Source organism: Triticum aestivum, chromosome 1B, assembly GCF_018294505.1.
Source record: "Triticum aestivum cultivar Chinese Spring chromosome 1B, IWGSC CS RefSeq v2.1, whole genome shotgun sequence".
Classification (NCBI taxonomy): Eukaryota; Viridiplantae; Streptophyta; class Magnoliopsida; order Poales; family Poaceae; genus Triticum; species Triticum aestivum.
The window spans coordinates 345,150,553-345,163,452 of record NC_057795.1 but is presented as its reverse complement, the minus strand read 5'-3'; the positions used below and the strand labels follow the sequence as shown (position 1 = coordinate 345,163,452).

General features: G+C 43.4%; 1 pseudogene; it reads right to left on the bottom strand.

Moving 5' to 3' along the window:
• Nucleotides 1-8,974: 8,974 nt before the first annotated feature.
• Nucleotides 8,975-11,388, bottom strand: LOC123123068 (cytochrome c biogenesis CcmF C-terminal-like mitochondrial protein; annotated as a pseudogene).
• Nucleotides 11,389-12,900: the final 1,512 nt, after the last annotated feature.

The window sequence follows — 12,900 nt, the reverse complement described above, 5'->3', positions numbered from 1 at the left end:
CTCTCTCGCCCCATCATCGTACCCAGTCCTGCTATCGGCTCAGCCCTATCTATTCATCTCTCTTTTTTACATGGAGATTTTTTGGATCTCTCTTGTTCATAGATCTTGAAAGCGGATCAATAGAAATTTCTCAAAGGATCTATCTATAGAAAGATCTAGATCTCTATCATCATCTATCTCTATATCTAGATATGGAAGAACCCTCGAAGCCTGTCCCCGACGACGATGCCCCCTAGGCGAAAGGAAAGGGGCCGCCATTCTCTTTATTTCCTCAATCGTTTCGATCATTTCTCTCATTCCCTTTTGTTTGTTTTTTCGGGTTGGTTTGTTTCCTCCTCCTATCTACGCAATTCTCTGTCTTCGTTCGTGATCATCTTAGGCAAAAGGATAGGTATAAATTTTGTGGAGGGGCGGCTGTGAAAGGGCGATTCCCCCTTTTCCATTGAAGTAGGGAAGGGGGTGATTGATCTTTTTTTGAATCAGGCCTTACTGACCAAGTGGTGGTATAAGCTTCATTGCGGATGAAAAGAAGTTCTTGTGAGCGGAGCTACAAAAGGAAGTTCAAGCTCAAGAAATCCTCTCAATAGGGATTGGGCAAGCAAGTTGTTTGTTTATTTGATCTTACCCGGTTGTGAGACGGGACGTGAAGTCAACCAAGTACATGTGTGTTCATAGTGTCCCCGGCACCTTCCTCCTAGCTGACTATGGATGCTGAAGTTAGCAGGAGTGTGGGGCGAGTGCGTGGTAGATGGAACTCCTATTTACCGCATTTCTTCTTGCACTTCCAACTTGAAGAGGAAGAAGCATCTCTCTTTGCATCTTCAATAGATAGGAAAAAGGATCTTGACCTGAAGCCTTCGACCAAAGAAAGGGAGACTTGGTGAAGTCAGAGGTGGTTTTCCTTCCCTAGATTCATGGAAGGACTTTTTGAAGTTTGAGTGAGGAAGGAAAGCGGGAAAGGTCCGATACAAAGGAAAGGGTTGCGAGGCTTAACGATTTAGAATATAGCTGTTGAGGTGGCACCTGTTCCCCCGGGGCAGGGGTATATGCCCGTAGCTTTCTTCTGTCACTTCTTTCAGATCAATGAAGTGGAAAAGTAATAGAGTAAGGGACCCTTGTTTACAAAGAAAGCTGTCACTCCAAGAACTCGAAGTCAAGCATCGTCGGGAATATCCAGATTAGTCTTCAACTAGAGAAAGGATAGGAATCTCCTTTGCTGAGTTTTCTTCTCAAGCGGATGTAGCGGTAAAAGATTCTATTCTTTCCGCAGTCTAGTTATGTCTTTCCTCTCCCTATCTAAAGAGCTCTATTAACATAGACCCTCTCCTGACTCTCTATCATTTTAAGAAAGCAGCAAATCCTTCTCTCTATTCTACTATCCGATCTCGTCTGTTGAAAATCGATCTAAAATATGGTCATATCTTCGTTATCCCAATAGTAAACCTTCTTACTTCTCTTCGCATCTCGAAAGACGCAAAAGATCTGTTATTAGCTTATTTATAAGCTGTCGAAGGTCCTTAAAAGCCTTGATTTGTGGCTTACGGCTTACTTGCCTTTTTCCTTAAAGCCTATATAGACATACATAGACTGAGGGCATTCTGGGCATCCATGCTCCTGGCAATGGCAAGATCCGAGATGTTAGTTGCTTGTCTTCAAGCCTCAACCTTATTCTGACTCCTACTAGGGCAATCAGGTTTAAGTTAAGCCCGAACAGCTTAGTTTTCCACTTCTCTTCCAACACAAGCTTCTTTGCCAAGCCGTCCCCATCAACTGGAAATCCAGTAAGAAAGGCAAGGGGCGCAATGGCAAGGCAATCTCAAATCATAATGGGAGTTTTATTTAGGTTTATTTAGATAGATTCTCCTTTGGGGTTGTTACAGAATCGGTTCTTCAAGAAGGAGCTCTTAGTACGGTGGATGCATCGAATGCAAGCTATAAGGAAGAATAATTCTCTTAGCGGACAAGAATGAAATTCAATTAGTCCCACACTTCCCGCAGGAATCGAAGAGTACGCAAGCACATTCATTTAATGGGAAAGCTTTCCTTGGCTAGGCCCCTATGAAGAAAGATGCCAATTCCCAAAAGCAGTAACAATAGCAATAGCAGTAGGAGTAGCATTAGGAATTAAGACCGTCAGGCCTCATTCATCAAAGTAGCAGTCCTTAGGGGCTGAAAAAGAGCCTAGATTCCCCGCGACAAGCTTGGAAAGGAAGAAGACACGAAGGGAGGAGTTCCGCTTAGCCTTTGCTCCTCTTTGATAGAAGTAGCTCTTTTGTTCGCCAGAATGGCTTGTTAGCAAGAAAATGCCTTCTTAGGAAGTGAAGAAGAATACGCCTGCTTGAGAATGCCCTCTTGTTGTTCTCGAAAGATGGAGGGGGTCAGGTTTCACTAAGGAAAGGAACTGAACTAATGGACGAGGAGGAAGAGAATATAGAAAAATTTCCGACATTCAAACATACTATAGATGTTCCAGAACTGCTAAAGGGAAGTTCTAGTAGAAAGGACAACTAAGCGAAAGGCCTTCTTAGAAAGGCAGAGTGACAGGTAATGCCCTATTTCCTAACAGTGAAATCTAAGATCAGACAAGAAAGAAGCTAAAGGCTAGGCAAAGAAGACGAGGGAGAAATCGTAGGTGAAAATGTCGGGTTACCAACTCGGGTGGGTTCTCACACCAAAGTTCCTTTGTTTCGGGCAAGCCCAATTACAAACAAAAGAGAAGGTCGGTCCCGTACTCAAACCAAATCAGAAGGGCGGTACTCACTCGGATGGAAGAATCCTAGGTCGGTCCCATACCCGAACAAAGGCTAGACCGAAGGTCCCGTCCCACGGGTTAGGTGCTTAGCTGAAGGTGGAAGGCGAAGCCAAGGCAAGAGCAGGGGTTGAAAGACAATATAGAAGAATTCCATCTCCCCTATTTGTTCCATTCTCAATGGTTTGTCAAGTTGAGATGAACTACGGGAATCTATATATGGACTTCAAGGTCAATCAACCCATGCAAGGAAACTCGACGGAATTTGTTTTTTGATGGATTCAAGCAAAGAATGAGAAGTATGGCTTGGCTAGGGAAGCAGTAGTAGTGGCAGAGGTCGAGCTTTGAGATGAGAAGAGGGCTGAGTCGTCTAGCTTTTATTCAAAAATCACGTATCGCCGATCAGCCTATTCGAGAGGAGCTGCTTGCCTTGCCCACTTCAATAAGGAAGACTCCATCCATCTAACCCATATCCATTGGAACCAAAAGCGAGTGGTAAAGTCACCCTTTGGCTAAAAAAACAATTTGTATGCGTGGCACAACACACACCTCTGCAAAAGAAGAGAAAGAACGGAAAGAAGCAGGCCCACAAGACGACGACTGGATTGAATATCCTTTGCTTTTGTCACCGGTGCTATTGAATCTGCATTTAGAAGAAAGAGCTCCGGGACTGAATTGCTTTGAGTGGGGCTTGCCCATTAATTAGATCACCTGAGTAAGCCAAGAAAGACGAAAGCGATGGATGTATGTGACAAAGAGAACTTATGAACATGAAAGCCAGCCTGTTCCCTAAATATTTTAGGAAGCGAAGAAGACAGAAAAAAGTTCGGTAATCTTCTCCCTTTGGTAGGCATTTACCCAAGGCACTGATATTATGAGTCTCTCGATTATACGTGAAATAGGGAGTTCAAGGTCTTATTCGTCTTTCTTGGCCTATGTGAATACGAGCCAATTCCGGAAAGTGAATAATTCACTATTGAAAGTGCAAGTCGACGTTCCTAATATGAAAGTGAAAGTGGAGTGAAATCTGGATATGAAGGTTCAAGTCCAGTTCCAATCTGGATATCAAAGTGTTGTTCAATCGTCGAAAGTGATCTCTCTTTTGTTGTTCTCTTTTAGTCCGCTTTTCTTTTTTCTTTCTTTGGAGTCGGGTTCTTAAGACAGGACTGGAAATCGGGTTTTCTGAATATCTCTCTTCCGGAGAAGTAAGTTTGTTCGAGATCGAAAGAGTGCCCTCGAGAGACTAGACTGATAGTAAAAGTAGTGCTCCTTCAGTTGAGGAGAACTCTTCACAAGCAGTGGTTATGAGCTCTTTCTTGTGGAGGTTCAGAATAGGTAATTCCTTCAATTCAGTTGCACTAGTGGATTGAATAACCTTTTCTTTAGTTCTAACAAAGTGCATGTGTTGTTGGTTAATAAAAACACGAGTTTCGATAGGCTGGAGGAAAGATACTATAAGTAGGACAAAGAAAGACCCTATAAGAGACCGGAACTCAATACGATTCAACCAATCCAAATTGCTTTGCTAAAGATACCCGTTCCGATGTTCCTTTACCGGCAACAACTATTGAATAACAACCTTCGCTTTGCTTTCGCATTGGATCTCGGCATTAGCAAATCTAAAAATAGAGTAGATCCCGGGGCGTACCTAATGGTTTCGTTGATTTGAATGGATTGATCCGTTGTACCGTTGTAGGAATCCTCATCCGATGTACGAATCCCGTGGAGGAAGTGGGGAAACAAATCCAATTATTTGATTTTGATAGGAGCAGTGCTGGTATTGAGGGTTTCTATATCTCTTCACTCATGAAGTTAATACAAGTGAGGATTGATTTCAGTTATTCATATAAGAAATAAGAGGAATAAATAATCTCGGGGAAGACATGCTTTCTCGCTCTCGGCACATCTTCGCTAGGGATTCTTCTCTACCTTCTTGCGTTGAGATGCCATCAACTCTTTCCTGGGGAATCAGGTCAATACAATACTCTTGGAAAAGCAAGCTATAGCAGATCCTTGAGTATAGAGAAAAAGGAATGGGGTTTCATTAGCTCTCTGCGCACATCCAGTATAATACCTTTGCGAGCCCCTACGGAAAGGGGTGTCGTGTTCTCTTTACAATGGGGGTGATCCTGGTTTCCAAAAGCTGTTGGTTGGTTGTATCTTTTTCTATTGGCAATCCCCAATCCGTTGCTTGTTCGTTACGAACAAAAGAAGCCGATACCAGTTCTGGTGTTTATCCAGCGGAGGCTCATATATCTTCCATGTGAGACCAGCGACCTCAGATCATCCCGGACTTATGTGCTGGAATAGCTTCGTTATGAGTTGAAGCAGCCTCAGCTACTATTCCTACTAAGGAGGAGTCGCCTTTTTCAATTCCCTCCCTTTTTCAATCCCATGTTGATGTAAGGAAGCTGCTTTAGAAAAAACATTACATGCAGGTCCAGATCTCCTTGCGTTCGTTGGTGGTTGACTACCGGGAAAGGGCAGAATAGCAACAGTGAGGAAGCATACCACCCAAAGCAAGACGTGAAAACCTTCTTCGTATCCAAAAGCCCCTTTTAGTCTGTCTGGCCTTAGTATTTATGATACATAATCGCATCTTCTCCCCCTTTCTCGTATCTCCACGGAAGTAAGTACTGGTATGATCGGAACTAGTATATAGATATATGTGACCCTCTAGCGGTTTGACTCCGTTGATGGTATACGGAACTTCCTTCCTGTGAAAGGTCGAGTTCGTAAATCAAGCTTGTAGAAAAAGCGAGTACCGGTATTTGATGGTGATGGTGAGGATGACTAACCTCGCTCTTGCAACCATGAATATTTTCTAGATACTACGAGCATATACCTTCTTCCGAAGGGTCCCCGTCCTATCTTTTTCGCCTTCCACTCTGGAATCGACTATTGGTGGGTTGTAATGTGAACCTATGGATCTCAATGAACAGCTTCGATACCACAAAAGGATGGGCAAGAAAGACAATAGGTGTTGAGCCAAAGCCCTAGTTCATACACAATCATAATGTTGGTCAACTATCCGAACTGGGATTCCTGTTATTCATACGAAGGAACAAGAAAAGAAGAAGTATGGGATAAATGGTTTTTGAGTTGGGCATGATGAAAGCGGGTACAATGGCATTACTTAGAAGCTATTATGTCCTGTCTTGGCTTTAGCAATAAGCTTGTGCGACTGATGACTCCCTCCATCCCTGGCATCGCCAAGACTAATGGATAAGGTTTTGTCGCATCTTAATCGAACCGCATGCGGAGCTCAGCTCTAAGAAAATAATAAGAAATATCTAGTTTTGTTTCATAAGTGGCGAGCCAAAGAATAAGAATACCGCCCCTGATCTGTATTTCAAAAGCGGATTCAGCGCTGCAAGAAATAGAATTATGCATAGATTGACTTGTAAAGAAAGACGAACCGAACAGTGCTAAGCAAAACTCTCTTATTTCTATGCTCGATTCAATCTCTACTCATCTGCTTTTAGTTCTACTTTATGTATACGAAGTCCGAGCTTTTCGAGCTGCTCAGTTCTCGCTATGTCATTTCTTGGTTTTTAGTGCATTCACTCAATTCTCTGTGAAGTCCATGGACATGTTGTGGTTCATTGCAGAGAACAGCCATCACATGGATCAAGCTATAAGGAATCACCCGCGAGCGAGGGCAAGTCTCAATTACGGTAGGAATGGAATACACCAATCATAACTCTGGTCTGGTCCCTAGTTCCCTAAGTAGTTAGTGAAACTTCCAGCTGGACTGACTGGATTTAGAGCTTAATGCTCCTATCTTTGAACTAGAATCTTAGCGCTTATTTCATGAAGATAGCTACTTTAATTGATACAAGAATGCCTACTTTGGACCAATAGGATCTACTCCTACTTGAATGCCAATCCAATCTCTTTCCCAATAAGAATTCCTAATCCCTAAATCCAAGCAAGGCATGATTGTTAGTCAGGATAACCAGCTTACGTACCGCATTAAGAAGTACCGACTATGCTTTTTTCCATACTTTTCTTGCAGTACTTCAGTAAAGCTACCCCATTTTAATAAGATAGGGATTCGAGATATCAGCATTTTCACAGGTCCTTGTCAAGCTGCAGCAGAATCAGATTCGAGTATAGCATCATTCAGTTGGAGTTCTGAAATAATCTGGATCCCCTTTGCTATTTTAGCAATCTCTGCTGCTCAATTTCATCCCTTTCTGAGGTAGAAAACCCATCCATATATGTACGAGTGAGAGATGTCTTCCGTCCCGGAGAACCGTCTTCTCTCCCTCCTTAGGAAAAGGAGATCTAGGTAGAGGAGGTAGAAAATAATAGATACCGTCTATTCTATTAACTAGTCATCAAAAAGCAACCTATATCGAGGTCAAGTTTGATAGGGTGAAGTGGACTATTAGATCCCCGGCTCACCATTAGAAAGAAAGCTTAGCCGCCGACGTCAATGTGTTAAGCACATAGGATATATTCGGCGAAAGTCAGTAAGAAGTAGAGTGAATTCTGAAACTCCAGCATTTAGGCCCGGATAGAATGGGTCCTCAAGCTTAGAATCATTTGGCCTAACCTTTAAGAAAAGTCAGCATCTTTTCATCCGGGTCGTACTAAAGGCAGGTAGACCGAACACACGGCACCTGTCCCAATGACTGGTACACTGACGGTGGCTTATTGGTTCCTTCCTCCCTTCCATCCTCAAGTCTTACTTTCCTTGATGCCTTAGTTTACTTGATGCCCGATTCATTCCTCCCTATATTCAATCTCTCATGCCATATTATTTTTCAGGTTTGACATTACTTCCCTTTCCTATCTTTTTTACTTTTCTCAAGGACATAAGATTCTTCAAAATCCCTTTCGCAGATCCCTTTGATTCCAGGTTCAGATCCATCTATCTCTTCTCTCCCTTTCTTTGAACCTTACTTCACAAAGTAGGACATGCCCCCGGGGATACTCATCATTATTATGAATAGGTTACTCTATCCAATTCCCCGGAATCATTCACTATCATAGTCAGTCTCACCTTCGCTTAGTTGAGGGATACTAACATCACCATCTGCACTGAGGAATATCTGAGATTTCTCAGGGTTCACGTGCATGCCCCCGCCACCACGTTCGATCACGGAAATAAATCCACTTAGATTTACGTGCCTTAAGATGTCCAGAATTTGAGGACGGTCAAGCTGATATGAATCATAGCGTGTTGAAGCTAGAAGGACATTGGTGTCCCATCTTGTATAAAGAACACCTTCATACTGGCTTAGGACCTCCCTATCGAATTGATGTTGCAAAAAGAGATGTAGGAGCACGTCGCTCAATTCACCTATCAATGGTATACAATTCGAATGAGGAATTTGGAGGTTAGTGGCAGCATTATATATCGGGAGAGATAGAAATTCCTTTAAGATGTGGGAAATCACACCCAGATTGTGTAGACACTTTAAGGTATTCCATAGACGTGGAGTAGAAACATACCGGATACTATGACTGAAATCCACACAGACTATTTTCTCTACACCACTTTGACCATGCCAGAACCTTTGGTGGTAATCCAACATTTCATTATAATAAAATAATCTAGACGGAAGATTGTTTCTTATCACTAGAAACTCCCACATTAAGATATTAGCTAACGCTTTCAAAAGTAGTACATCTATTGGAAGAGATGGCGTAGCCATACAAGGCCAATCACCAGCATTGATGAGTGGGCGCCTGGCACTTAAATAGCCAAGCTCATCTTGCCTTTCCAGAGTGAAATGTTCCTGCAAAGTCATACCACCCCTACCATATTTATAGGTTTTGTATACCAATTTGGGATGAAATGAAGAATAACCTTCGTGTATATGCGACACCATGGTATCGATTGATGCGGGTAAGACGCCCCGCTCTCTCCACATATCATTCGAATTATAGAGTCTCTTGACCTCATTAATCAATAAGTTTCCAAAAACTACCATGAAATCTCCTAAGAAAAGTGACGTTGTGATTACTTCTAGATCCAATGAAAACTTTCGAGATAATACAAAAAGTGGTCATCATTTCTTCCTCTTGGTAAGTTGGCTGGTTTCTTCCCATTCTTTCTTCTTTCCACTAATCTAATGGTTTCATTCTCCCATCGAGAGGTTATGATACTAGCAAGAGTCCTATTCTTCTCCTCTTGGTCCTACCTTGGGTTATGTTTGATAGGGATGGTCAGTGAACTTCTATTGGTTTCAAAGGAGTATAGAGATCCATTGGGGAAGGCTCGAAAGGTTATTCGATATCAAAGGTTGACCCTCGACGCGCCGCAGCCACTATTTTTACTCCTTTTATGCAATTATGAACGAAACTTTCTCGATTCCAATGCAACTTATCCTTTAGGAGTTGACGTAACAAACTACGCGAGCCTCCCGATGAAGCCAACAGAAATCCTATCCGAATACTAAAAATAAAAGGCAATTTAATTGTGGTGGTATACCAGCCGCCAGTTCTGGAACTTTCAGTTCCAATCGGAGCATATAGATCCGTAAATGGATTTGTATGTATAGCCACTTCAGTCGTGCTCCTCGTTTCTTGAATGGAAAAGAAGTATCTTCTTTCTGGGAACATGCTAAACCAGAAATTCTTATGTTCGTGATTCTTCATCCACCGATGCAGAAAATCTTCCAGTTTTCCATTCTCATATGAGGCAGGAAAGTTTATGGGCAACAGGTCGGCACGAAGTGATTCATCATGTTCAAACATGAACCTTTCGCTCGTTGGGGACGGTTTATAAATCATCAAATTCCCACAAATGGAATGAGAAGTGGGTCCATGTAAATGATCGAGACCTCGCAAACAACAATGTTCCTTCCCCATATGGAGTTCGGGACCCAAGGGCAATCGTTGAGTGAACTGTATCTTATTCGTATTAGTTGACCTAAGCCGCACCATTATTGCAGGGGTGGGGCTCGGCCTCCGAACCGTACGTGGGACGAGTTTCTGCCTCATACAGCTCGGGCCGAAGACCGGGGAAGTTGAGGAGAGATGGGGAGACCCAACTGCTTCCGATCGGGACGGACAGGAAAGGGGGCGGGGATAACCTTGTGAAGAAGCAAGCTTATTGCCCCACGCCCCAAAAACAAACCGACCCAGCAAGAAAACGTATGCGCTTTAGCAACAAAGCGCTCATCCCTTGCTTGCTGCTTCGCGTTCTTTCTATTCCATCCCAGTCCATTCCGGGATAGGCGGCTAATAGAATCTAATATGTGCAGTAGTCGTCGTCTGACCAATCGGCTCGGACACCAGACCACTTGTGCCCGCCCATTCTGTCTCGCCCTAAATGGAATGGCTCTCTTAGTTATGCTGTGCCCCGACTCGAGTCCCCACGTCCGCTTTTATCCGCCCGCAACCCGGCCAACACAACATTAGGGCCGTCCCCCCCATTCTATGCTGACCCGGGCCGGGGCTCGCTTTTTGGGAAGCCCGTTCCCACCGCGCTCACGGCCCGGATGGCCTGCCAGCGGTAGTGGGAATTCTCTCGTTCCTTGGTCAAAAAAGGGTTGGTTGGATGCGGGATCTACTCCACGAGGAGCAGTACTGACGTAGATGATATCATCACGACCTCTCTTTGCGTACCGCTAGGGATGCTTAACGCCACTTTGCCAACTGGCATTACCTGCGCTTTCGTGTCTCTCAGTGTGGTCAGCACTGGGTGTTTCCGAGCAGCGAGGCTTACACCCATTCGCATTAATTCATCCAAAGTTCCTTACCCTTATGCACGAATTTTGGAATAAGCCATCTTCCTATCAAGGTTAAGGAGTCAACTGAGCATCTCAGCGGTGGGATTGAATACCCGGGAATCAGAGTTCACGCCGCCCGCCCTGAACAAATAGAATAGGAGGCGTGGGCCACAGGTCGCACATAAGCCATCGGGTTGCACGACAGAAGAACACCCAACATAAAGATGCACACTCCTCCATGTGAAATAGAAAGATTCATCTTCAGTTTTTTGTAGTAGTCGTGACCAACAGCCATCAGCAGTCGACTCGTTGGTAAGGCGAGAGCTTCAAGCCCGCTTTCTAGTGGCACACCCCCCAAACAAGCACCACTCGACGAGGGGGGGGCGGGGAAAGCTACAGGCCCAAAACCTTCGACCCTTCTTTCTATATGGGGGTGCCCGGGGCACCTCATCTTGTCATTTTGTTGCTCATTCCCCTTAGGCCGAAGTGTTTGGCCTTTACTTCGGAGCGCCCGCTCACGCTTCGCTGACCTATCGCGTGGTAAAGATAAGAGAGTACGAAAGAATTGTAAACAGAACAGACCGCAGAAAGATTCTAAATATGACAAGTCCCCCATGGATTCGATAATAAGGAAATGAAGAACGGGAACGAAACGAAATAAAGCATTTCTAGCGGATGAGCTTCTCTCCATTTTGTCTGGTAATAGAATAGGGCGGCTTGCTTTAACCAACACTCCACTTTTTGCTCTGTCCATGGAGCATATGAATTTCCTTAAATGTAGATAGACCAAAAAGGGAATAAAGGGATAGGAATAGGAATTATAGTACCATTGGGAGAAGAGGCACCAGTGGGAACATCTCTACTGATGAACCATTTCAATAGTATGGGTGCTGCCGTGCCACGGGGCACGACCATGGAAGTAATGAAAAAGAAGTTCTGTAGTTGGACCATCTGCTCTTTCCGTTCGATTTGAGCTTCTCTAGAGAAGATGAGACGCTAAAAATGAAAGTGTTCGCAATGCATACCGAAAAAGGGTACCTATGTTGCCGACCATTAATGACTAGTTCGAAGACCAGGAGCAGGGGCACGTGCCAAGAAAGATTTGTTACTTTCCCTATGGTTTTCGAACGTTTTCAATAAAACCTTCTCGTAGAAGTATTTTCACAAAGTTTTCGGTAATATTAGTATATGCTATTCGAACCCTTCCTTTTATTAAGATTCGAATTCTTATTCTTATTATTATCTAATTATTCTTTTTTTTCATGTATATGCGTTAGACACAATCTACTAATTGATCTATATTCTGATACCCTACTATATCATAGTCTCTACTACTAGTATTTTTAATACCTCAGGAGCTCATGAGACTCTTTTAGTGAAATTCATAAGTCTCAATTCCCGAGCGATCGCACCAAAAACTCGAGTTCCTTTTGGATTTCCTTCTTGATCAATGACAACCGTCATCAGATCGTATTATCATACTGTTGTCACGTTTGAGTTCTTTACATGTACGTACAATTACAACTCGTCTTACTTCTGTCTGATCTTTCTAGAGGCATTTTGGGCACTGCTTCTTTGATTACAGCAACAATAACGTCACCAATATGAGCATATCAGTGATTACCAGCTCCTAAGATTCGAATACATATCAATTCGATAGCCCCACTCCGTTGTTATCTGCTACATTCAAAAGGGTCTGAGTGAGATGGATCTTGGAAGTCTGGTTTTTGATTGGATAGTGATCTCGGGCACGAGTGGTTGATCTTCGCGGGCCGTGAATGGCCATGGAAAGGAGTATTGATGTCAATATGTTCGATCGAGAAGATTGGACGATGAAAGACGGATCCTTTGTGGTTTGAATAATAGGCTGTGGTCTCGATATTGGGTTGTGGGCTGATTGCTTTCTGTATGAGCCTCTTGTGATTGGGCTCTCGTGGGCGGATTACCCGATGTGTACTCATCTTCCAACAAAGAGGAGAAGACATAACCAGAAGAATTGTGAGAAATAAGTTAATTTATCAAGTTGAGGCATTTCGATTTGGATTTCAAATAAGAAAGACAGAAAAAGACTCCTGCGCCCTCGAGAGCATTCTCTTTCACTTGCATTTCTTCCTGAAGTTGGCTCGAAGACCTGTCCAGCCTTGATTTTCCCAGTTATTACTCGAGCGCGCTGAGGCAACTCTGAACTAAGCTAAGGGAAGGGGTAGTAGGTATGCTTCAAACCCTCCGGCACCTTGAAGAACGATGGCACTAGATCGGGAAAGATGAATGACCAATGAGGACAGGATAATGGGGGAAGTTGGTAATAGAGAATCCTCCCTTCTTCTTTGCTTTCTTGCCTGAAAAAATCCAAAACTAACCATTGGAACCTCATGGGCTACCGAGTTAGGAGATTCATTTTCTTTATTACTTTTACTTTTTTTACTAAGTTATTCTAAAAGATAAGAGCTAACCGACCATCCT